This window comes from Thamnophis sirtalis, unplaced genomic scaffold, assembly GCF_051295495.1.
Source record: "Thamnophis sirtalis isolate CommonGarterSnake01/CBP01778 unplaced genomic scaffold, rThaSir2_p1.2 scaffold_2, whole genome shotgun sequence".
Taxonomy (NCBI): Eukaryota; Metazoa; Chordata; class Lepidosauria; order Squamata; family Natricidae; genus Thamnophis; species Thamnophis sirtalis.
Genome location: NW_028261382.1, coordinates 86,470,789 through 86,496,626, shown reverse-complemented (window position 1 = coordinate 86,496,626; position 25,838 = coordinate 86,470,789). Strand labels below are relative to the sequence as shown.

The 25,838-nt window shown below is 40.6% G+C and overlaps 1 protein-coding gene across 3 annotated transcripts in view; it reads left to right on the top strand.

The window, feature by feature from the left end:
- The window catches only part of PKNOX2 (PBX/knotted 1 homeobox 2), a 334,489-nt gene that overhangs the window by 30,417 nt on the left and 278,234 nt on the right, over positions 1–25,838 (top strand). For all 3 annotated transcript variants that reach the window (XM_087706303.1, XM_087706305.1, XM_087706302.1), the window contains exon 2: positions 18,181–18,284. The gene's annotated coding sequence lies outside the window, so the exon portion shown is untranslated. The remainder of the gene's footprint in view (positions 1–18,180; positions 18,285–25,838) is intronic.

The following is a 25,838-nucleotide window of genomic DNA, read 5'->3' as shown; positions in this document are numbered from 1 at the left end:
TTTAGGGTTAGGTTTAGGGTTAGGTTAAGGGTTAGGGTTAGGGTTAGGTTTAGGGTTAGGTTTAGGATTAGGTTTTGGGGGGTTAGGTTTAGGTTTAGGGGTTAATTTTAGCTTCAGCGTTTACAGCGTGCTTTTTTCTCCACGCTGTTGTCGCGCTGTGATGACGTCAGCTACGCGGTTTCGTCGAGCGCGCTTTAGTCGAACGCGGTTTTGTGGTGGAACCGAGGTCAACACTTCTCCACATTGCTAAGGTTGAGAAGCATTGATAGAAGCCCTTTTAATCCAATTCTTTCTGTGGACAGAAATGCATACCAAATGTTCACCATGGACAGTTATTCTCCTTATATATTTTCTTACCCATGAGACTTCATTCGTGCAGAAAAAAATCTTGGAAATTTCATCTAGTACATTTTGTATGTTGGTTGCTTTCTAGCTAACAGCAGCTCCAACTCCCTAACCGCAGTGATTAATTTAGCAGCATTAAAAAAAAGCTAAACTTGGAACATTTTGTCAGCTGAGCTGCTTTCCCTGTTCACAAATTTTCGTTTGTGAACTGTTCTTGAAAGACATTGTTGTCGTGTCATTTAGGGCTATTTTTTTTTTAAAAAAAGAAAATATTAAATGCATTTTTTAAAACCTGTTTGCAAAGAGCAACAGATTTGTCTGGCAAAGGTGAGTGCAGAAGAAAGAATACAGGAGGAGAGGAAAAAAATATTTGGATTTAAATTAGATGCTCTTACTCCAAACTTATTACACTACATTGGCAGGAATTTCCATCTCTTCTTCTATCTCTCTTGAGAGACCAGAAACTGAGGATCAGTGAACCAGACATAATATTAATTCATTTAATTTGATTTTTAAATTTTATTCCAAAAATGCACTTCACGTTTTCATTGCCTGCGATTGTTGAACACAGATAACATTCACCTTTGAATCTTTTGAATCTTCCAACAATAATTTATGTTCATGTTTGTAGGTTCAATTTACTTTGTTAATGTGGTAATGTATCAGATAAGGAAAGAATCTTTGCAAGAATGGCAAACCATCAATATTATCTTTATTACTAATCACAACTGCTAATAACAACAGGGTTTGGATGCTGGCTTTATATAGCCCCATATCCCACTAAAGCCCACTGCAGTTGGTTTCATTGTGAATCAGCTTAGTGTATTGTGCAAACTCAATTGTTTTGATATTTTTTGAATAACAGAAAAACAGGGAACTTGGAGGTCTTCTAGTCCAACCCCCTGTTCAAGCAGGAAACCCTGTATGATTTCAGATGAATGATTGCAATGTCGAATCTCTTCTTAAAAACCTTCAATGTTGGAGCACCAACTTTCCACTACTGATTGTTCTAACTGCTTTATAATCTAATGTGTTTTATAAACTAATGTGCTGTATGAATTCAGGTGATTGGTGGTCCTTCAATAAGCTATTATTAGCCAAATCATAGTATCTCAACAGCAGTGGTGGGTTTCAAAAATTTTTAGAACCTTTTCTGTAGGTGTGGCCTGCTTTGTGGGAGTGGCTTTCTGGCCATGTGACCGGGTGGGCGTGGCAAACTTATAAAATGTGGTGAAACTCACTTAACAACGCTCTTGCTTAGCAACCAAAATGTTGGCTCAGAAACTCTGGCATTTGAAGCACGCAAGTCTTAAAGCTGTCAAGTTAGAAGACCCTTGCACCCCTAACCCTTTAGAAAAAAAACCCAGGGGTGTTCAAACTGGACAGCTTTAAGACTTGTGGACTTCAAGTCCCAGAATTCCTCCTGTCGCTCTTTGTCTTGATGATGTGCAGATGGGTGGGAGGAGGGAGCTGGAACTGGTTCCACTGTAGATTTGTGGAACCTCTTCTGTAGAACTGGCAGGAACCCACCCCTGCTCAACACGCAGGGAAGCATCTTCCCAGCTCTTCCTAAAGACTTTGGAAATTGAATTGGAAATGTCTATTTATCAATCATGGGGCTATTTTGATTCTAGCTCTTATATATGAGTAGTTGGTTGTGTAGTTGTCTTCCAATATGAATTTGCTGACAAAGTGAAGCTTAGATCGTGTTCTTGGAAGAGATTCTCTCTGTATATGGGCTGGGTTCACTCATTGTATCAAGACATGGTCTGACCATGATTTATTGAATAATTCAGTTTGGTTGAGTCTGGTCAACGTTCATTTACAAACCACAGTGGCTGGACTCACACAGGCAAAGCAGATATCAAGTAAAGCCGAGGTGGCACAGTGGTTAGGGTGCAGTACTGCAGGCCACTTCAACTGACTGCTATCTGCAGTTCGGCGGTTCAAATCTCACCAGCTCAAGATTGACTCAGCCTTCCATCCTTCCGAGGTGGGTGAAATGAGGACCCAGACTGTGGGGGCGATATGCTGACTCTGTAAACCGCTTAGAGAGGGCTGAAAGCCCTATGAAGCGGTATATAAGTCTAACTGCTATTGCTATTTTGGGCTTTTCTTTTGATGGCAATTTGAAGTGAGTAAAGTTCTAAAACAAGAACCAGCTGCTTTTGCTAATTGGACACCCATTGGTTCTCATGCTGGCTGGGAGTTTCTGGAGTGTCTGTTTTAACACAACTGGAGACAGAAAGGTAGAGCTGACCTTGACTAAGTAATGTCTGAGACTCAGCTTACATTTTGGATCAGGAACTAAGCATACTGTCCTTCCTCTTACAGAATCACTTTGGTTGCCTTCCTGAGCTTTTCGTTTTGTACAATACAATACCTATAGGAGAGTGATGCTTAAGCATTTAAATAGCTCTGGCAGATCCTGGCTGAGTTTTTGCCTTCCCTCTAAGTTAGGAACGAAACTCACACTATTTGCAATCTAAAAAGGTTTGCATAAAGCAGAACTCGCAAAATACAGTGGCTGGAGCGCTCGGGGAGAAAAATGTCATTATCTCGGTCAGTTCTGAAACAAATTTGGGTGTTGATAGCAGAGAGAAAGAGAGAGACAGAGTGAAAGAGATGTTTAAATAATACACATTTAACAATTGCTTTGAATTTTATATCCCAACTGGAATTCTTTCTTTCTTTTCCTATTTTCAAATGTGACCTGACAAATGCGCGCATGACATAAGCGTGCCGACAAAACCGCAGCGAGAAAACCGCGATGTCAATATAGCACCCACAAAACCGCGCCCACAAAACCGCGCCCACAAAAGCATGATTAGAGTTAAGGTAAGGGTTAGGGTTAGGTTCAGGGTTAGGTTTAGGTTTAGGTTTAGGGTTAGGGTTAGGGTTAGGGTTAGGGTTAGGTTTAGGGTTATTACATTGTTTTGGCGTTGTTTGTTGAAGACACGCTTTTGTCGGCACGCTTTTGTCTGCGCGCTGTTGTCGGCGCGCTGTTGTGGGCGCTATATTGACCTTGTGGTTTTGTCAGCGCGGTTTTGTCGGCGCGGTTTTGTCGTGCGCGCATTTGTTGGTGAACCATTTTCAAATCGCATTTGCAAACATGGATTCTATTGGTCCTGGGACGAGCAGGAAAAAGGAAGTCTAAACCTTTAGCTTTGGTAAGGTACATTTTAACAGGACTAGGTGATTTAGAATGATTATCTTGATTTTTATAGTCTCAGCAGCAGCTCTCCTTGAAGGCCCTTTGTTGAAGACTGCTTCGGTTTGCATACAGGTAGTCCTCGACTTACAACAGTTCATTTAATGGCTGTTCGAAATTACAATGGCACTGAAAAAAGTGACTAATGACTGATTTTCACACTTAGAACCGTTACAGCATCCCCATGGTCATGCGGTCACAATTCAGACCCTTGACAACTGACTCATATTGGTGATGATTGTAGCGTCCTTGTCAGCCTCTGTTTCACTACTTGCTTTCGGCTGCCATGAAATGGGGAGGGGGGGCATGGTATTTGGGAGGGGAAGTTTTCTGTACAGGAGTGATTATAAAAAGGGAGTTGTTCTCACCATCTACTGCGCATGCTGCAGATAGTGGATTTGCCGCCAAGGCCAACTGTCCGGCATACCAACCTGATGATGCTTTTTGAAGATGTCTCCCACATGACACCTGAGGGATGTGCGGATTGGACTATGGGATGGGGTTACCAGGGGGAGGGAGTTGGGTCAAATATTGATATCTATGATTACGTGCGCTTTTGCCTCAGATCTTGCTTTGCCTAGCTCAGTGTTTCTCAACCATGGCAACTTGAAGATGTCCGGACTTCAACTCCCAGAATTCCCCAGCCAGCATTCAGTTCTGACTGAAAGAACTAAAAATCTCCTTTTAAAACAATAGATAGGCTTGCTATCGTGCAGGTGTATCTCACAGCAGCCTAATTAAACTTGCTCTATAGTTGGATTGTTTTTAATATGTTGGTTGGATTTTGATCTATGGCCTTGAGCAGCTGGAACTGCAAAGGCATCTGATAAATTGCGTGAACAGAATCAGTCAAGGAAACCGCACGTCCTTCAGGTAGATAAAGCAACCATGAAAACTTTCATAAAATTCTCTTCAGCAAAGGCACAAAAAAAACATTTCTAGAGATGTAAACATTATGCCCAGACTTGTCATTTTGAGGTAACCAATATGATTAGCAATCAGCCATTTGAATTAAATGTGCCAACCACTGAATCTTGCAGATTTCCTTTAGGTTGCATCCCAATTTCAATGGAAGAAAAGCTTGGGTTTGTAAAATGACAATTTCCCCCAATGGCTGACTTCATGTAGGAAAAGAGCAGGCAGGGTGGAGTGAAATGCACCATCAGTTTAGAGTCCTTGCATTGCCACAAGAGATCCAATTTCAGCCTCCCTTGAATTCCATTGATTCTCACCTAGCACCAATTTAGTTAGTTGGCTAGATTCTTGTGTATAGGTTTGAATAAATCTTCTATGCTACCACTTTACAAAAGATCCTGATTTTTAGCACTTCACACAATGTGCTAAACCCACACAACAATGCAGTGGCTGTGCTTACTTCAGCATGCTGTGCACAAGCAACGATATTAGGCATGATTGAAGGTACACAAGTTACTCCACTAATACGTACTCAGGACTCATTTTGATCTGTGGCGCAAACCCAGCTATCTTGTGATCAAGACATTTCGAGAGATTGAAGGAGGCAAATCAGAAAGAGAAAAAAATAATCCTAATCCCTTCTCATAGGGTTTAATTTTCTTATAGCTCAAAGTACTGTAGACCTTGATGCCCTATTTCTTTAGCAACAGGGTTCTCACTGTTTTTCTTGGGTGGCCAATTCCACCATCTAATAATAGTCCTCTCCATTAGGAAAAGCTCCCTGCTACCAGATATTATACATTTATGATGTGATTGCTATCCCACCCACCCCCTCTCTCTCCCTCTCTCCAATCTCACATAGAAAACTTTTTGTAGCCTCCTTCTTCCATCCTCCAGTCTTGATAGCTTCAAATACTTCTTTCTAAAGAAGGAAGCTGTTGGTTGAGTTTTCTCTGTCCGCCCCATCCAGTGGTGGGTTTCAAAAATTGCTCGAACCTACTCTGTGGGTGTGGCCTCCTTTGTGGGAGTGGCTTGCTGCCCATGTGACCGGATGGGAGTGGCTTGCCACCCATGTGACCGGATATGAAGATGCCGACGACACTTGTCAGAACCACCTTAAATTACCTCACACACAGCACTGGCATGCATAAGTATATGATGTAAACTTGTTTTTTAAAAGGCATCTTTGGTTTGCGTTAAAACAACTTCAACACACGCAATGTTCTGATTGCACCACAAACGCAGTAGTCATCCTTACCTTTCACAGAGGCACTGAGTTTAATAAATATGAGCATGATAGTGTAGAATAATCATATCCAAGGACCAGTGGTGAGTTTCAAAAAATTTTGGAAGCTCTTCTGTAGGTGTGGCCTGCTTTCCGGGTCCACTGGTGGAACCTCTTCTAACCGGTTCGATAGATTTGATGAACCGGTTCTACCAAATAGGTGTGAACTGGTAGGAACCCACCTCTGACCCCATCCCACCAGAGCCTGAACCCCAACTTCTTTCAGAATGTTGGGACAGAGACTCCACGGAGAATTAATACCAAATAAAGTTCTTACACTAGAGGGTTCTTAAGGGAACAATCTGGCTTCCTAACAAAGCTGGTAAGATAAAGCTGGAATGCAGCCAAGGTTTTCTCAAGGTAGGTCACCATATTGTTTCCTTCCCCATAACCATTTCTGTTCTGATTTTACTTACAGAAAGACCATTTCTCCCCGTTCAGGTTGATATTCCTGGGGATAGTTCCGCTTTTATCTCTGTGTGAATTACGGAAAGCTTTTCCCTCAGAATTAATTGTACCCTTCGAGGGGCTTAGTGCACCATCTCTAGTCTATGATCTTGTCGAGTTGGGATCCCGGCAGGCTGTGACTTTGGAAGACGTCGTTGGGGTTGGGAGCCATGAGGTTCCATTGTTGCAAAATGTGGCACGAGGCAGAGCGGTCTCTGCGTAGAGTGGCCTATTACTGCAAAAACAGGCCCCCCAGATGAGAGCTGTACACACACCGCCTCTTCCAGATGGGGGGCCTTTTCATTTTAGGCTTAAGTCAATTGCTCCGATTCTGCCGGCACGCTTTCTCGGTAGGGGGACGTGAGTTGTTCAATGCTGTGAGTTAGTGAGAAGAAAGACTGTCCCTGTTTGATCTTCTCAAGTCGCCAACCCTTTATTTTTAGAAGTGAAAACAAAGTCAGCGCTTTTATGCGAAGGATTGAGAAATGGCACCTGCAGTGCAGGATGCTCTCAAAGTTTCTTTTCTATTCGTCAGGAGGAGGGGCTCCTATAAGGCTTTCTTTCCTTCTCTCCCTCCCTATTTATTTTTTTCTCCCCCAGTCAATTTCTCTTTTAATAGTCATCTTTGCAAAAACAGTAGAAATGTAATTTGAGTGCCACTCTGAACACGGAATAATAGAGTTGGAAGGGACCTCGGAGGTCTTCTAGTCCAACCTCCTGCTCGAGCAGGAGACCATATGTCATTTCAGACAAATGGTTGTCCAGTCTCTTCTTGAAAGCCTCCAGTGATGAAGCCCCCACAACCTCTGAAGGCAACCTGTTCCATTGGGCGATCGCTCTCACCATTATGAAATTCCTCCTTAGTTCTAAGTTGCTTCTCTCCTTGGTTAGTTTCCAATCATTGTTTCTCATCTTGCCTTTTGGTGCTTTGGAAAATAGTTTGATTCCCTTGATTTTGTAGAAGCCCCTCAAATGTTGGAAATACAAATATTGGAGATACTCTGCTTAAAATGATAAATATCTTCTGCATATTGCAGTTGTGTTGGGAGAGGAAGGGACGGGATGCCTTTGGTAATGACTGTCTGGTGTACTTATGATACATAGTCCTCAACTTACAACAGTTCATTTAGTGAGTGTTATTGTCTTGATTTTGTAGAAGCTCCTCAAATGTTGGAAATACAAATTTTGGAGATACTCTGCTTAAAATGATAAATATCTTCTGCATATTGCAGTTGTGTTGGGAGAGGAAGGGATGGGATGCCTTTGGTAATGACTACCTGGTGTACTTATGATACATAGTCCTCAACTTACAACAATTCATTTGGTGAATGTTACTGCCTGAAGTGACTGAAGTTACAGTGACACTGAAAAAAAGTGACTTGTGATCTTTTTTCACACTTAGGACCCGTGACGTATTTCCATGTGATCAAAATTCAGCTGGCTTGGCAACTGATTTATATTTATGACAGTTGCATGTCCTGGGATCATGTGACCCACTTTTGTGACTTTCTGGCAAGCAAAGTCAGTGGGGAAGCCAGATTCATTTAACTATTGTGTTACTCACTTAACAACAGCAGTGATTCACTTACCAACAGTGTCAAGCAAGGTAATAAAATGGGGCACAACTCACTTAATAACTGTCTTGCTTAGCAACGGAAGCTTTGGGCTCCATTGTAGTTGTAAGTCAAGGACTACGGTACCTGTGTTGTCCGTGTATTTTTCTACTTACCTCCAGATAGTTTTAAGATGTAGGTTATTTTTCTCCTTTGTTAAGGTAAATACACACAAAAAGCAGGTATAATCTATAGTACAGCCAGAAGCACCGAATGCTGATTTTCTTAGAAGCTTAAGGAATGATTACTGTGTTAAAATTTCATGCTTGTTGTTAGTCCTTTTCTAATTAACATGATTTTCTTTTTAGTCTTACCCAAGATTTATCTTCTTTGCTGCTCAATGTCAGCAGCATTTTTATTCCATGGCTATGTCTCCATGCATTTAACCGTGACACAAAGATGCCCTGACAATATTTATTTTCCACTTGTCCCTTGATGCTCTCCTTACCTTGTCCTAGCCTTTAAGTTCTCATTAGCTGTACCGTCTTGAAGCACATCCAACACTGGCCACCAATAACCTCAACTTATAAAGGCTTTTTCACAAAATTCCATGGAGGGAAGGGGGAGAACCAGGGACTGCCAGCAACTTGGGAATACAAGCAATAGAGTCAGGATAGGTATCAGCTATGAGAATAGCAAATGTCATGGAGTGTTTTCCTTTCCAGGGTGAGTTGATAGCAAGTCAACTCAACGGTGGAGAATGGCTCCTGAGAGAGATGGGGAACTAGTAAAAAGGGAATGAATATAAAGGGAGGCAAATAGCAGAAGGGAAAGTAAGAAAAAGTAATCTAACTTTTTTATTGTTTAAAGCCTATTAACAATCCCCAGGAAAAGCAAAATAAATAACAGAAGCCAAGCCAATAACCAGCCCTAACTCTGACTGATCTCTGTTCCTGTATTAGACAATGCATCTGTGTTGACACAATCTGAATTTGAAAGGCAGTATTATTTTGTGTGTGTGTGTGTGTATGTGTATGTATGTATGTATTTATATGTATGTATGTATGTATGCATGCATGTATGTATGTATGTATGCATGCATGCATGCTGGTCTTGTTGTATTTGGGTCTTTTCCTGTGTAAGATTGAGATTGTCTTGGCAACATTTCAGCGAGGTCTCACTTGCCATCTTGTCGTCTTTCTATAAATCTTGGTGGGGGGGTGTTGAGTGCTGGCTTTGTTGTTGTAAGTGGGTTGATTGGCTGTGTAGTTGCATCCTGATTGGTCAGCACTCCACACACCCCCACCAAGATTTATAGAAAGAGGACAGCTCCGACCACGCCTTACTCGCGCAAGCATGAAGTCAAAAACACCAGCCTGAAGATGGTGAGTGGGACCTCGCCGAAACGTTGCCAAGACAATCTCAATCTTACATGGGAGAAGACCCGAATACAACAAGACCAGCATACCTACACCCGTGAAAATCTATGAAAACAAATAGATATATCTTTTATATCTTTTATATATCTTTATATATCTTTTCGTCTCTTATTTCTACATGGAATAATTGCAGCAATGGATTTTTTGAAGAATAGAATGGAATAGAATGGAATAGAATGGAATAGAATGGAATAGAATGGAATAGAATGGAATAGAATGGAATAGAATGGAATAGAATGGAATTCTTTATTGGCCAAGTCTGATTGGACACACAAGGAATTTGTCTTTGGTGCAGATGCTTTCAGTGTACACAAAAGCTATAAATGACAAATCATTATCATAGTTATCATAAAAATACATTCATCATAAATCGTAAGATACAACACTTAGTGATAGTCATAGGATACTAAATAAGTAATCAACATAAATCATATTAGGATACTAAATAAAACAATATAAATCATAAGATACAAGCAACAAAGTTATAATCATAAAAAATAAGGAAATAGATAATAGGAAAGATGAGAAGAATAATTTGGATAAACTTTGCAAATCTAACTCTGCAAACAGAAATCAAGGTGATTTCCAGCCCAGGTCACTTTCTGCAGCTCCCTCCACTCCACCTTGATTCTATAATACATTTTATGAGGACAACGATGGTCCAGGCTAATGTATCTAAGGAAGCGCCTGATACCATTGGAACTAACCAGTGGAATGCAAGACCTGTAGAATGGTCTAATTTGGCTCCCTTGAGGCCAAAGGATTTCGACTGGTGAGGTCCAGGAGAAGTGCCTTCTGTGCTCTCCCACCCTCAGAAATATTTTCCCACCGGAGGTGAGATCACCCTGGCAGTGCTGGCCTTTTTGGCTGGCCACTTGGCCACTGGGGGTGTCTGAGGAAATAGAGAAGATTCTCACCCCCAGGCTACCCATCAGCTTGGCTTTTAATTTTAATTTATAGCTTTGTATTCTACTTTAATTGTTTTTCACACTTTTCAACTTTTATTACATTGTAAGCGGCCCAGATTTGCTGTATTAATGGGATGGGCAGCACAGAAACCCATTAAACAAACAAATAAATAAAACCCCTCTGTGTCATCTCCTGGCTAACTTTTAAAGATTCCTTGCTGGGAGACAGAATCATCCGGGCATGGAGAGAAACAAAATGTTGGAGTAAGAGGGCCCTTGATCTGATCTATTCACGCAGTCCTACTTTTGACAGAAGGGATGATATACTTATAGGTGTTGGGTATAAAAGCACTATGATTGTATGTATGTATGTATGTATGTATGTATGTATGTATGTATGTATGTATGTATGTATGTATTTATTTGTGCTTAAGGGTATGGCTAGCTGATGAGAGCTAAATAGCTTGAAATAGATCTATACTAGTCTCCCTTTATTTATTTATCAGCACAAATAAAAAAATACAAATATAACAAAGGCAACAGTAAAAATATTGGGTTTCTGTCGTGATGGACTCTTGTGACGAGCCGATTGACAGATGATGGAAGCAGTTAGGTTCCTCCCATAATTGGGGCTTACCAGGGGTTGTAAAAATCTAATATATGTGTGTATGTGTGTGTGTGTGTGTGTGTGTGTGTGTGTATATATATATATATATATATATATATATATATATGTATGTATGTATGTATGTATGTATGTATGTATGTATGTACATACATACATACATACATACATATGTTGTATTTGTGCTGATAAATAAATAAAGGGAGACTAGTATAGATCTATTTCAAGCTATTTAGCTCTCATCAGCTAGCCATACCCTTACTGGGAATCGAACCAGTATGTATGTATGTATGTATGTATGTATGTATGTATGTATGTATGTATGTATGTATGTGTGTGTGTGTGTGTATATATGTATACATACGAGGTGGCGCAGTGGGTAGAGTGCAGTACTGCAGGCCACTTCAGCTGACTGCTAGTTCAGCAGTTCAGTGGTTCAAATCTCACCGGCTCAGGGTTGACTCAGCCTTCCATCCTTCCGAGGTGGGTGAAATGAGGACCCAGATTGTTGTTGGGGGCGATATGCTGACTCTGTAAACCGCTTAGAGAGGCCTGAAAGGCCTATGAAGCGGTATATAAGTCTACTGCTATTGCTATTGCTATTGCTATTGCTATGTATGTATATATATATATATATATATATATATATATATATATATATATATATGTATGTATGTATGTATGTATGTATGTATGTATGTATGTATGTATGTATGTATGTATATATATATACACACACACACACACACACACTGTTTGTCTTATTTTTTAAACAAAGAAGGAGGAAGATATGTTATGTATATTGAAATGGAATTATAAATACCATCAACACAAAATGGAGCTTGCTCAGAAGCTGAAATACACCATGTGAATGAGATGAAGAGTGTGAAGTAGAGGAGAGAGGTAAGAGGAAAAGAGAGGGATAGGAGAAAGCATAGGGGGGAAGAGGAGGAGAGAAAGGAGGAGTGGAAAGGGGAGGGAGAAGAAGGAGAGAGGAAGGGGAAGTAGAGAAGAGATGACAGAGGGAAGAAAGGAGGTAGGGAGGGGGAGGAGAGAGGGAGATGAAAGTGATGGATAAGGTACAAATATGGTGTATGGAGAGCAGAAGAGCCAACAATTGTTTTTTGGGAGCTGATGGCATGATGAATTGATGTAAATATTTAATAATACAACACGATATTGACTATGTAATAGTATACATATGATTATAGGTTATGAAAATGGAAAATAAAAAAATATCTTGATTGAGATACACTTATAGAAGCCTTCTTGAGGAAAATAAGTTGACTTCTTGGCATAATCTTGTTGTCTATTGCAGCTCCTGCAGGGAAAACTACTATGGAAAATTTCAAGACAAGCTCTTATCCAAAATAGAAAAAAATATGTTTTTTTCCTTACCAATTAATCAAGGTTGTTAAACAGTGAATGAAATGCTACTTCCTACTTACTTCATCTTAGAACCATATTCTTTTGTGATAGAATGGTTGCAAAAGCCGAATAGTTGAGAAGCACTTCTTCCCAATAACAAATAAATTCCACAGGTCAGAATTTGAGAGTTCCCTAATTTCAACCATTCCATACAGGCAGTCCTCGTTTAACGGCTGGTCACTTAGTGTCCATTCAAAGTTACAAAGTTCCCCAGAGCTATTTATGACTTGAGTTCCGAGTTCCAATGACTGGCCTGTCTTCCCCCCCCCCCACACACACACAAAAAACCATGATTGTATTTTGGATGCTTTGCAGTTGGCTCACACTCACAGCCATTTGCGCTGTCCCCCAAGACTGCAATTTTTGTTTTTTGGACTTCCAGTTTAGAAAAAAAAAACCACTCATTGAAAAAAAGGGGGCCGCTTAATGCCATTGACTTAATGACTGCTGAAAAAAAGTCGTGGTCATCACAACTTATGACCATATTTCTCTGATTCATTGACGGTCATAAGTCGAGGACCCCCTGTACTTGCTTGGAAAAGCACCAAGTTGTGGGCGAGAATAGTATAAAAAGAGTTGCACTTTTTTTTCCGTCAAACTAGGGACCACATTTAACATTTGAGTGGCACTTTATTTATTCAGATTTATTGTAGCCACCAGTCAGTGGTGGGTTTCAAAAAAATTTCGAACCTACTCTGTGGGTGTGGCCTCCTTTGTGGGAGTGGCTTGACGGCCATGTGACCTGGTGGGAGTGGCTTGCTGGCCATGTGTTCTCTCTCTCTCTCTCTTTCTCTCTCTTTCCTTCCTTTTATCTCTCTGTCCCTTTTTCCTTTTTTCTTTCATTTCTCTCTCACTTTTATTTCTTTTTTTATTTATTTATTTCTTCCTTTATTTCTCTTTCTCTGTGTGAGTCTGTGTGTGTGTGTGTGTGTGTGTGTTTCAGTGGTGGGTTTCAAATTTTTTTGGAACTCCTTCTGTAGGTGTGGCCTGCTTTCCGGGTCCACTGGTGGCACCTCTTCTAACCGGTAGATTTGACGAACCGGTTCGGTAGATTTGACGAACCAGTTCTACCGAACTGGTGCGAACTGGTGCGAACTGGTAGGAACCCACCTCTGCCACCAGTGGATTCAGTGGGGCTCGCAAAACCATAAAAACACTTAAGACCAAACCATATGGACAGTCCGAACTAAACGCAACACAAATCTAACAAAACAGCTGCCCTCTTCCCAAAATATACAATAATACATTAATCTCAGTCTTGGGACGGATGCCAGGTTTTAAAAGTTTTCGAGACCCCTCTGAGAGAGGGCACTGTCCTTGTCTTGGGGGGGGGGGTGTTCCAGACCCATGTTCAAGAATGTCCCCTCCTCTAACTTCACTTCATTTTAAATGTATTAACTCTATGTAAACAAGTTAATGTTAGTATGATTGCTATCAAGCCATTAAAAAAGAGACTACAATTAAGTGGCAACACTTGGAGGGACATCGGGAGAACACAGATTCTGTGCCCCAATGTAAAATGTATTAATTGCTTGATTAATTGTCAGTTTTAACAACCACATAAATATTCTTCATGACAATCTGTCCTTGACCTGGTCTTTCAGATCTTCCAAAGGTTGATGTAAGATAGAACAGAGTAAATAGACTTGTGGTTTAATTTAGAACAAAGTATTCTCTCCCCCCCTCCCTCCCTCCCTCCCTCCCTCCCTCCCCCCCTCTCCATTTGAGGAGCTTTATGTGTGTTTTATATTCATTGACAGTACAGTATTTTGTGCAGATGAGGTTTTTTCCCCTATCTAATCTTCTTTTGAGCAGGGTAAAATTCATCTCAAATAGGGTCATTTTCCTGTCTCTGGTAAATTCTGGGAGTCTTAATTCTTATCGTTGCACTAATAATTTGCACCTCCTCAAATGCACACCTCACCTTTGTTCCACAAATAACCTCGATGATGCAGAGGTGTGCTGTGAGCAGCGCCAAGCCTCTGAAACAAATGTCTGGTTTAACTCGCCTGGGGATGGATTGAAAGAGGGGGGGGTTTTCAGGAATAGCGAGCAGAGAAGGAGATTTCTGTTGGACATATTTGTCAGTTTAATAGCTTAAACCAGGCCCTCTAGGAACGCAGCGAATTAGAATTTTTGCTTCTCCTTGAATAATGGAAGGTGTTGTGCTTTAGCGAACCCCCTCCCATCTCGAGATAAGTGGCAGATACCATATTCAACTCAGATTAATCCTCATTCTTGCATTGGCCACACTTTGCTTCTCCATTTGTTTGTTTGTCTTTCAGGTTTGATATTTCATTTTGCCAGTTCCCTGCTGAGCCGGTATTTGGAGCTGGTTTACAAGCTGCTTTTCTTTTTTGCTGATGATGTGCTTGCTTCAAAATATTTATTTATCTAAAAAAAAAAAAAAAAACCTCAGGAGTTTGGGAGGGAGGGTTCCCCTCTAACAACCTCTGTCGTGGCTGGTCCAAGGAACTGGCTGGCTTCCAGCTACTGACATACACAGTTCTTCATGAAACCAGACAGAATTAAACCCTTTGTTTCCTGTTCGGCAGAGGGAGAGGGGAGGGATGGAGGAGAAGGAGGAGAAGGAGAGGGCACACCAAGATATTGGAGTTCTCAACAAGACCATCTTTGTATTAATTTAATTAGTTAAATGAAGGGGGGGGGAAGGATGGGTGTAATAAATGCATTTTTAAGGGGTTAAGACAGTTGTGGCATACCAGAAAAGTGATTTACGTTCCATTTGCCTGCTGAAATGTGTGGATTCTTAATAACTTGGAGTTCATCATTACAACCTTTATTTATTTATTTTTATACAGCTTGAGCAGTGGTGGGTTTCAAAAATTGTTCGAACCTACTCTGTGGGTGTGGCTTCCTTTGTGGGAGTGGCTTGCCGCCCATGTGACCGGATGGGAGTGGCTTGCCACCCATGTGATCGGATATGAAGATGCCGACGACACTTGTCAGAACCACCTTAAATTACCTCACACACAGCACTGGCATGCATAAGAATATGGTGTAAACTTGTTTTTTTAAAGGCATCTTTGGTTTGCGTTAAAACAACTTCAACACACGCAATGTTCTGATTGCACCACAAACGCAGAAGTCATCCTTACCTTTCGCAGAGGCACTGAGTTTTATAAATATGAGCATGATAGTGTAGAATAATCATATCCAAGGACCAGTAGTGGGTTTCAAAAAATTTTGGAACGTCTTCTATAGGTTTGGTAGATTTGACGAACCGGTTCTACCGAATAGGTGCGAACTGGTAGGAACCCACCTCTGAGCTTGAGGATGCTGACATTTGTGTGTTAAGTTTGTTGTCCAGTAAAAGGATTGCTGTGAGTCTGTTTCAAAGCTAGTTCCAAAACTTTTTGGTTAACAGGATGGGGAGATTGCATTAGCTGGAAGCAAGAGGGCACTTCAACTGTGCAATTTCCTAAACTCTAAATTTCAGCTTTACTTCATCCCTCTGCCAACTTTTTGTCATCTGAAGCAGGAGACCCCAACCCTGGTCCGTGGACTGGCACCAGTCTGCAGCATGCCAGAAACCGGGCCCCATAAACAAGCAAAGCCCCATCGGTGGGATGCAGGCAGAACACAAAACCACACCCCCTCTGGCCCATGGAAAACACTTTCTCCGCAGAACTGGTCCCTGGTGCCCAAAAGATTGGGGCCACTGATCTAAAGCATCCATCTCCTCCTATGGATTGACTGTAGAGTGTGTTTATATTTCATCACACAGTGATTCTGTGGAAATGATAACACATGTTGGCTCAGCTCCCTAAACCTGTTTGAAGCAGATCATTCTAAAGATAGGATTTACTTCCTAAAGCTAGTGTCATCCCAGCCTTTATTTATGTATTGGTTACTGTAAAGCCAATTGCAACTATTGAGGTAGGGTAGCAAGGTTTTGTTTCAAATTTAGATATGCACATAACACCTTCCCCAAGACCTATTAACTAATAACCAGGCAGCCCAACAGGTTAAAAATAGCATAAATAAATGCAGGTGCCAATTTGCAAACCTGTGTAATTGAATTTCTAACGAATAGCTGCCGAGGAGAGAGTAAGTCTTAGGATTTATTCTTGCCCTTCTAATCTTGTTATTTTACAAGTATTCTAAAGTAAAAATATTTGTGGGGATTTGGAACAAACCAGAACAAGTAATTAAAAATGATCAATAGTGCACACTTCAGAAATTCATGTTCCACTGTTAGTTATTCAGTGGTTAAAGGATGCAAATACTCTTAGTAAGTAACTGTTTTTCAGCTAAGTTAACAAAGCTTTTTTTAAAAATAGCCTTACCAGATGCTGCTTATTTTGAGCATAGCCCCATGTTTCCATTTGACATTTAATAGGATAGTATAGTGGCATTATTCTTCTCCATGAGATCAGGAATGTTGTCTTCCAGGAAATAATATTTCCACTCCAAAGTGATCATTGCTGGTCAATACGTATGGGTAGTCCTCAATTTACAACCACAAATGAACCCAAAATTTCTGTTGTTAAATGAATTTTGCCCCATTTTATGGCTTTTTTTGCCATGATTGTTAAGTGAATCATTGCAGTTGTTAGTAAAGGAATCTGTCTTTCCCACTGATTTTGCTTGTCAGAAGGTAGCAGGACAGGACACTGCAACCGTCATAAATATGAACCAGTTGCCAAGCATCCAAATTTTGACTACGGGGATGCTGCAACAGTTGTAAGTGTGAAAAATGGTCAAAAGTCATTTTTTTTCTGTGCTGTTGTAACTTTGCTCACTAAATGAACTGTTGTAAGTTGAGTACTTCTTGTATTACATTATTTAGGCCTCTCCCCTTTTTAATCTTTCAATAATGATGTTGGTGTTACATTTTTGAACACTTCGAGATTCCTCTGAATCTGCTTATGCCTTTTTCTTAAGTGGAAGATGCTTTTTTGGATTGAATCCAAGCTTGGAATATGAAGATAGTAGTATGGCTGCCTACCTCAATCTTTTGTGGTCGTTGTCCGCCCCCCCCTCCCCACAGCAGGGATGGGTTTCTGCCAGTTCTAACCTCTTCTATAGAAGAGTTCCACAAATCTACAGTGCCGTTTAGAACTGGTTCCAGCTCCCTCCCTCCCCCCGCCCGTCCGCACATCATCAAGATGAAGAGCGAGAGGAGGAATTCCGGGAGTTGAAGTCCACAAGTCTTAAAGCTGTCAAGTTTGAACACCCCTGGGGTTTTTTTCTAAAGGGTTAGGGGTGCAAGGGTCTTGTAACTTAACAGCTTTAAGACTTGCGTGCGTCAAATGCCAGAGTTCCTGAGCCAACATTTTGGTTGCTAAGCAAAAGCGTTGTTAAGTGAGTTTCACCACATTTTACAAGTTGGCCATGCCCACCCTGTCACATGATTGCCAAGCCACTCCCACCCAGTCACATGGCCAGCAAGCCACTCCCACAAAGCAGGCCACACCTACAGAAGAGGTTCTAAAAAATTTTGAAACCCACCACAGCCCCCCCAGTTGTGAGAATCTCACCTCCCAACACTTGGGATTATTGGACTGGGGAAGAGTAAGTTAAACTTTTGTGTCTCCGTTAATCTCAGACGTGTTTGTCATGCCCTGTTCCCTCGCTGATATTTTTTTTAAATTTTCAAAACTGAAATTTGCATTTAAATATTTAATAACTATCTTTCTATACATCTTATCTTTCGACATACATTTCTGTATGCAGTTTAGCCTTGTAAAATGCCTTACTAACATTACAGCCAACGACTCTTGCAAAATTTACAAAACAGTAAATTTCAGAGGTTAAACAAGTTCCACTTATAAATAAATCCCTTGAATTCTGTTTCTCTTTTTGGCCTTCTTTCCATGCCACTTCAATTCTAGCTTAAGCACTTAATTCTGGAACTGATGTAGGTGCACTTGCCATATATTTTATCTGGTTATCATCTTCCCCAAATTCCTTTTAGATGTTTGTCTGTTCCTTCTTGGGCTCCTGGGTATAGATTTGTGTGTGTGGTTTTTTAAAGAAAGCTTTCATTCTTCTCCACAGACAGCAGAGTTACTGATCACTGTATAAGTGCACATGTTTGTGATTTGGAAGATACGTTTCGGAGTACAAGCTGCATTTCTCCACCAACTAAGCAATCAAGAATGGTATGTGAATACTTGCATTTAAAAACCATTCTTTTCTAGGTCTGTGGACGATGTTTCTCCTCTCTATTCCACACCAATCAGTTCCATGTGCAGGGAATGTATATTCTAAACTTAATAGCAATAGCACTTAGAATTATATACCGTTTCACAATGCTTTACAGCCTCCCCGCCCAAGCGGTTTACAGAGTCAGCATCTTTGCCCCCAGCAATCTGGGTCCTCATTTAAACCCACCGCGGAAGTGATGGAAGGCTGAGTCAACCTTGAGCCAGTGAGAATTGAACTGCTCAACTGCTGGCAGCTGGCAGTCAGCAGAATTAGCCTGAAGTACTGCATTCTAACCACTGCACCCCCAAAAGCAATAAGGATTCACCTGTGTTCAGTGTTTCTTAGTGTTTTCATTGACTTTTTTTAAAATGTGGCACCTAACACCATATGTATTGTTTCACTGTGCTTTATAGCCCTTTCTAAGCAGTTTACAAAGTCCAAGTATTACCCCAATAATCTGGGTCCTCATTTTACTGACCATTGGAAGGATGGGAGGATGAGTCAACCTTGAGCCGGTGTGAATCAAACTGCCGACAGTCAGCAGAATTAGCCTGCAATACTGCAATTTAACCACTATGCCACCACGGCTCCAATCAATCTTTTTTGCATGGATATAAAGCATAACAATTCTGGTTATGAATTAGCAGTAGTTAACTGATCATTCCAGAACTATATTGAGAGGATATTATTTTAGGAACTCAAATCTTGCAACTTCATTTTTCACAGGTTAGAATCAGGTACTGTGTAACAATACTGATACCTTTCATTTAGCCTAGAACCTTTTTTTCCAGTGCTTTCTTAACTTTACATGGTCACTAAGGGAATTACTGTAAGTCGAGGACCAACTGTATTTCAAGAATAATTTAGTAGCGCTTCACAGCTCCATAGGTTAATGGTCATATAATAAATCCCATTTTTGCTTACTATAAAATTCTTGCCCCCTTTTTATTGTTAGAAAAGAAATAACCCCACAGAAATGTTCCCCCAAAGAATTTAAAGTGACTGTCAAGAACTGATTTGATTGATTTGATTTGATTTGATTTGTCTTGTATGCCGCCCACTCCCGAAGGACTCTGGGCGGCTCACAATAGACAAGGGAAAGGGGGAAAACTAGACAAAGACAACACTTTAAAAACAAAACCACAACATTCACAATTTCTGTGGGGCTGGATATTTCACAGGCCCCCCGGCCAGCTGGAGCAGCCAGGACTTGGTGGCTTTGCGGAAGGCCGGGAGGGTAGTAAGGGTCCGGATCTCGACAGGGAAATCATTCCAGAGGGCTGGAGCTGCAACAGAGAAGGCTCTCCCCCGGAGGGGGTCACCAGCCGACATTGGCTGGCAGATGGAATCTGGAGGAGACCTAACCTGTGAGATCTAATTGGTCTGAGGAACAGCTCTTCCTTTCTTTTCCTATTGCAAGCACCCCAAATAGTGTATTTTTCTTCTCCTCTGCTACAAGTTCAATATGAAGATGCTTCAGAAACTGCGTGGCTGTTGCTTATCCCACAGAGACCACTTAAAATCACTTCTTTCTGGGGCTAAAGGTTGCAGAAGAGGCAGGTCCCCATTGACCTTTGTCTCTTACCAATCCATTGAACAGGAGAAGATTTCCTAAGTCTTCTTTGCCGCTAGGGAATAAAATGTGAACTTCAAAAGTTTAAAATACCCCAAGGATGAACTCTGTCTTCAAGGCCAGATTAAAATGCAGCCTAGATCCATAGGTAGAATTGAACTCTCTGGGCTTTCAACCTTCTTTGGCAGTTTCTTTACTTATTTATGTTTGTCTACCTCTTTGTCAAAGAGCCTGTTTGTGTGTGTGCACACCAGTGCGTGCATACACAATGCCTTTGGAATGTGTATTACTGTCAATATTTCCATCCAAAAGAATCAGATTGTGTGTAAAGAAAGCCTCTCCTTGAAATTTCCAGGACTGGACTGTACAGTGGTAAAAATGTTTGAATAAATGGGCTTCAATGTGCCGTACACTTTCCATACATTATGTGTTTTTATTTTCAACAACCTTGTAAAATAGATTAGGATGATAACCTAAAGCCTTATCCAGCTGTTGAGTGAGCGGATAAGGCAATGTTGAACATCTGTTTTTTTGGATTAAGGGCCATTTAGCAGGTTTGTCAAGAGCCACAATTGAAATTTGAATTTATTTTTAACAGTTGCATGTTATTATACCAATGCAAAAGATTGGTTTGCTTTTAACTGCACTGAGTGAGAAATAAAATAAAGTGACATATATGGTTAATGTAGCCTGCTCAAGTCTCTCTTACCAAACATTGAACATTGGAATATTTGTTCTTGAAAATGAAAGGATGGACGATCCACTTATATAGTTATTGGAGAGACTAAAATGATTGTAGGTCTTTATACATCTGACTCCACTTTACAACTTTTTTTACTGTTGCATTTGCTGAAAACCACAGGGTCCTTGATCCCATCGACCAGCCCAGAATATTCTTCCTTGAAATGTCCAATCCCAGATCAATTATCTTGATGTACAGAGAAAGCCCTTCTTTTGATGCAGCAATCACTAGGAACCAATAACAAAGCCACATCCATTCTCCCAGCCATCCTACCACCTTCTTCTCTTTTCTCTGATTTTTATGCAGAACAAGCCACAATAATTGCTAGCTTTCTCATGGACTAGACTGTTCAGAGGAACTTCCAAGCCACTGGTTTCTTTCAGGAGATATTACTCATTCAGGTTGCCAGTAATTCACCAAGACTTCATGCCAAAGATTTCCAGTTCTTCTATCTCAAATCCTTTCTTAGCAGGAGATAAGAGGGAGTTCAGTGTTATATATCTGAAGTGTTTGCTCCTTTTGTCTGCTGTGGCCCTCTTCCCTAAGGCAACCTCATAAACAGGGAGCAGCAGCTATTATCAATAAATGTTTAATGCCATCAAGGCATTAGACTATCAGCAGTAAATTACAGTGAGCTGTATATTGCAGGATTGGTGAAATAGGGCCTGGAGAAAGTAGGACCCCCACAAGCTCCCCAAATTTAAATTAGTGGACTGTTCCAAATATCGCATTGAGTGATTTCTTTGGAAAAATTGTGAAGATGTCAAAGATAGAAGGTTGGGATATTTATTCTTGGAAATGAAAGGATAAATGATCTGGGCATACAGTTATAGAAGACACTGAAAACATTGTTGGTCTTTATAGTTTACAACTTTTTTTTCCTGGTTTTCAGCTTTTTCTGGCAAAAAGAATCTGTAGGAATGAATGGACTCACTTTATTTTCACAACATATAAACAGATTTAACCGTAGTTTTAATTGGGAAAATGTGACAATCCTAGACCAGGCCATGTCCAAAAATGCCAGGGAATTTCTAGAAGCCCGGCACCAGTGGTGGGTTTCAAAAAATTGTTCGAACCTACTCTGTGGGTGTGGCCTCCTTTGTGGGAGTGGCTTGCTGCCCATGTGACCTGGTGGGAGTGGCTTGCCGGCCATGTGTTCTCTCTCTCTCTCTCTCTCTCTCTCTCTCTCTCCTTCCTTCCTTCCTTTTGTCTCTCTGTCCCTTTTTTCTTTCATCTCTCTCTCACTTTTTCTTTCTTTTTTCTTTCTTTCTTTCTTTCTTTCTTTCTTTCTTTCTTTCTTTCTTTCTTTCTTTCTTCCTTTCTTTATCTTTCTCTCTCTGTGTGAGTCTGTCTGTCTGTCTGTCTGTGTGGCTTTTTGCCTCTCCCTCCCTCCATCCCTCCCTCCCTCCCTCCCTCCCTCCCTCTGTGTCTCTCTATGTCAGTAGTGGGTTTCAAAAAAATTTGGAAGCTCTTCTGTAGGTGTGGCCTGCTTTCCGGGTCCACTGGTGGAACCTCTTCTAACCGGTTCGGTAGATTTGACAAACCGGTTCTACCAAATAGGTGCGAACTGGTAGGAACCCACCTCTGCCTGGCACTCTACAAATCAGCCTTCAATAAATACATAGACATTAACAACTTCTATAGACTACGCAAAAGAGACAGACAACCAGCCCAAGAGGGAAAAAGACTCCAGTACCTCTCCCCCAGATGATCATAGATGAGCTCCAAGGTTAACGTCAGACCAACAATCAAATAAGCAATACTCCAGTCAAGAAACTGCCGAAGAGCCATCAGTAAACAGCCCAACCAAAGAATCCCCCTCACCCACATAGACAAGCAAGTCACCAGAATATAAAGTGACAGCAAACAGCACTCCTTACTACCAGTAGCACTGATGATGTTACCGAGTTAGAGTAATGAAACGTCTGCACGAAAACAAGTAAGCTCAGAGAGCCCCAAGGGCTCCTTGAATGGGCTCACTTTATGACTTTTGCAAGAAAGGTCGCAAAATCAGGTCATACATATGGGTGCCTTGATGTACAACTATCCTTAGAATGGAAATCCCAGGCTCCCAGATCCCAGATTTGTACATCAAGAACTACTTGTATTCAAATAAAGCATTGTATGCACGAAGCTTTACCAGAGAGAAATTGTGCTTACTCAACATTGTGCAGTAAGCATGGTTCTGTTTCCTTTGTTACAGTCTTTAGGGGCACAGCAATAATCTCATTCAGTTCCTTTTATGCTTGTTTAAACATGCCCAATTACTGATAAATGCTTACCTCCCTGTGCAGGGTGGATATAGGTAGTTCTCAGTATATCTCTGGGACACTGTGAGAAAATCAGTGTTTATCGTAACATTTCCCCCCTTGGCAATCGGTCTCTTGAATTAAGGAGTCATTTAAATTCTACATCGAGATCATCCCTCGAAGGATGTTTTTTCCCCCCCTTTTTTAGAAAGTTTTTTCCCTCTTCATTTTTGCAGTTTGCAACATCCTGTGACAAGGGATTGATGAAAATAAAATGCAAATCTGTCCGTAACATTTCTGTTTAAAAACAAGAAAGTATCTTTGCGAATGTAAAGGAAATAACTCGGTGAAGAATGAAAGTTGTCTTACATGGAGACAGATTTTTGTTATTCTCAGCTAAACTAATTCTCGGCTAAATTAATTCTTCAGTTGTGAGGTTTTGTGTCTTTTATTTAATTTATTTATTTATTTTAGATGCCCAGTAGCCAGAAATTTTTTTTAAACAATTCCCGAGAAGAAAAAGCGACTTCTGAATTATTTATTTATTGCATTCTTCAAAAAAAATTTTTTACTGATATTTCAGGGTAGTACAAAAGTGTTAATTTGGTAGGAAGGGAGGGTTATCATTAAGTGGGCTGTACTGTTTTCTTTTAACTGCTTTTTAAAGAGTGCTTTCCACTACTACAGAGACTGTGGAGCTGCAACTAATGGCAGCTTGGGGACATTCCTTACTGAGAATGTCTCAGTGGGAATGACACTACATCAGGACATAATGTCATTCCCAGGGGCATTTTTGTTCCCCACAGTTGTTGGCTACATCAGTGAATCCAGAATCAGAATTGCACAGAGCAGTTTTTTTCCCCATTCTTATGCTGACCAAAAGTATTGAACTTCAAAAATATATAATCCTGGATAAGAGAGATCTGAATTTCAAAGCCTCTGAAGAAGATCAAGGTGAAGAAAGACGAGGTAAACTTAAAGTCCAATCTCTCCAGCCAATTCTGAAAATGGAAACAAACAATAACATTTTGAAATGCACTGAGGCATGATAAGCTCAGATATTTCTAAACTTTGCTTCTCCTTTGACTACTCTACTTCCTAGGGATATGTTGTATGGCCCTGGGGGACTTTTCCAGTTCTTTGGGGTGGAGATTTGTGGCCCTCCAAATCAGTGGTGGGTTTCAAAAATTGTTCGAACCTACTCTGTGGGTGTGGCCTCCTTTGTGGGAGTGGTTTGCCACCCATGTGACCGGATGGGAGTGGCTTGCTGCCCATGTGACCGGATGGGAGTGGCTTGCCACCCATGTGACCGGATGGGAGTGGTTTGCCACCCATGTGACTGGATATGAAGATGCCCACGACACTTGTCAGAACCACCTTAAATTACCACACACACAGCACTGGCATGCATAAGAATATGATGTAAACTTCTTTTTTAAAAGGCTTCTTTGGTTTGCGTTAAAACAACTTCAACACACGCAATGTTCTGATTGCACCACAAACGCAGTAATCATCCTTACCTTTCACAGAGGCACTGAGTTTTATAAATATGAGCATGATAGTGTAGAATAATCATATCCAAGGACCAGTGGTGGGTTTCAAAAAATTTTGGAACCTCTTCTGTAGGTGTGGCCTGCTTTCCAGGTCCACTGGTGGAACCTCTTCTAACCGGTTTGGTAGATTTGACAAACCGGTTCTACCGAATAGGTGCAAACTGGTAGGAACCCACCTCTGCTCCAAATGTTTCTGAAATACAGTTTCCCGCAGTCCTGGCCATTTGTAGGAGAAGAGCAATCAGAGCTGGAGTTAAGTATGTCATCAGTTTAGAATCATTACATTCCCATAAATAGTCTAAATTCAATTTGTCTTGAATTCTGTTGACCCTTATCTGGTGCCAATTTAGTACTGAACTTTAGTTGACTAGATTTTTGTGTATAAGCTTAAGCAATAAATCTTCTGCACTAAAATTTAATATATGGTCCTGATCCTTTGGGCCTGACAATTATGTTGGGAATAGTAGTTCAACAATTCCTGAAAGATTCATACCTCCCTTATCTCCCTGTTTACCTGTCTTTCTTTTCATGGACCAATGAATTTTTTTTGAGTCCCCCAAACAGGAGATTTTATCCCTGTAAGAGTTTTGTTAGATCTAAAGTGCCTTTATCCTGGAAATACTAAAAATGCTATATTTAAAATTTGATAACTCAATTATCCAAGGTTTTTTTAAAGGGTCCAAATACTGTATTGCTGATTTGTATCAAGATTTTTATTCATGTGCTAGGGAAATTGTTATAGAAAGGACTTGGATTAAACCAGGGTTTACTAATAACAGTCAAAATAATGCAGAAACTTGGGTTACCAGATGGGCAGATTCTATATAACTAATTTGATATTTTATTTTCCATATTTTATTGGTAGCCAAAGAGCTAGTTCTTGTCTCTAATATTTGTGAAATTTAATTCTAAGGCAACCTTGATACTGTGGTCTTTGGGATCTGCTAAGGGCCCACCTTGGGCTACCAATCAGCATTTGCTTGAAGAGCAAGATATAACTGAGAAAAAGAACCTACTTAAATGCTTATTATATAGTGGGAATTTTGTAAATCCTCTTACTGGTTTTGAATTTAGGGTCTCTGGATGCATAAGAGGCTGAACAATATCACAACGCAGAGTATTTTGCCTTCTATGACTGATGATGTTTCCCTCCCTGTTCCTTGTTCTTCCTCCCCTTGTCCAATTCTACAGCAGACAACCAGACACATTTGTTATCTTCTGTCAGATGTTAGGAGATATAACTCATGTGTTTGTATGTGCACACTTTTAGTCCCCTGTGAAGAAGTTGAATTAAGAAGTCATTCTGTTAACTTAAGATCCAGTTCCATCAACTAATATTTCTTTAACGCTTCCCTGCTAGCTCTTAGAAAACCTCCTGCCATGTTGACAAT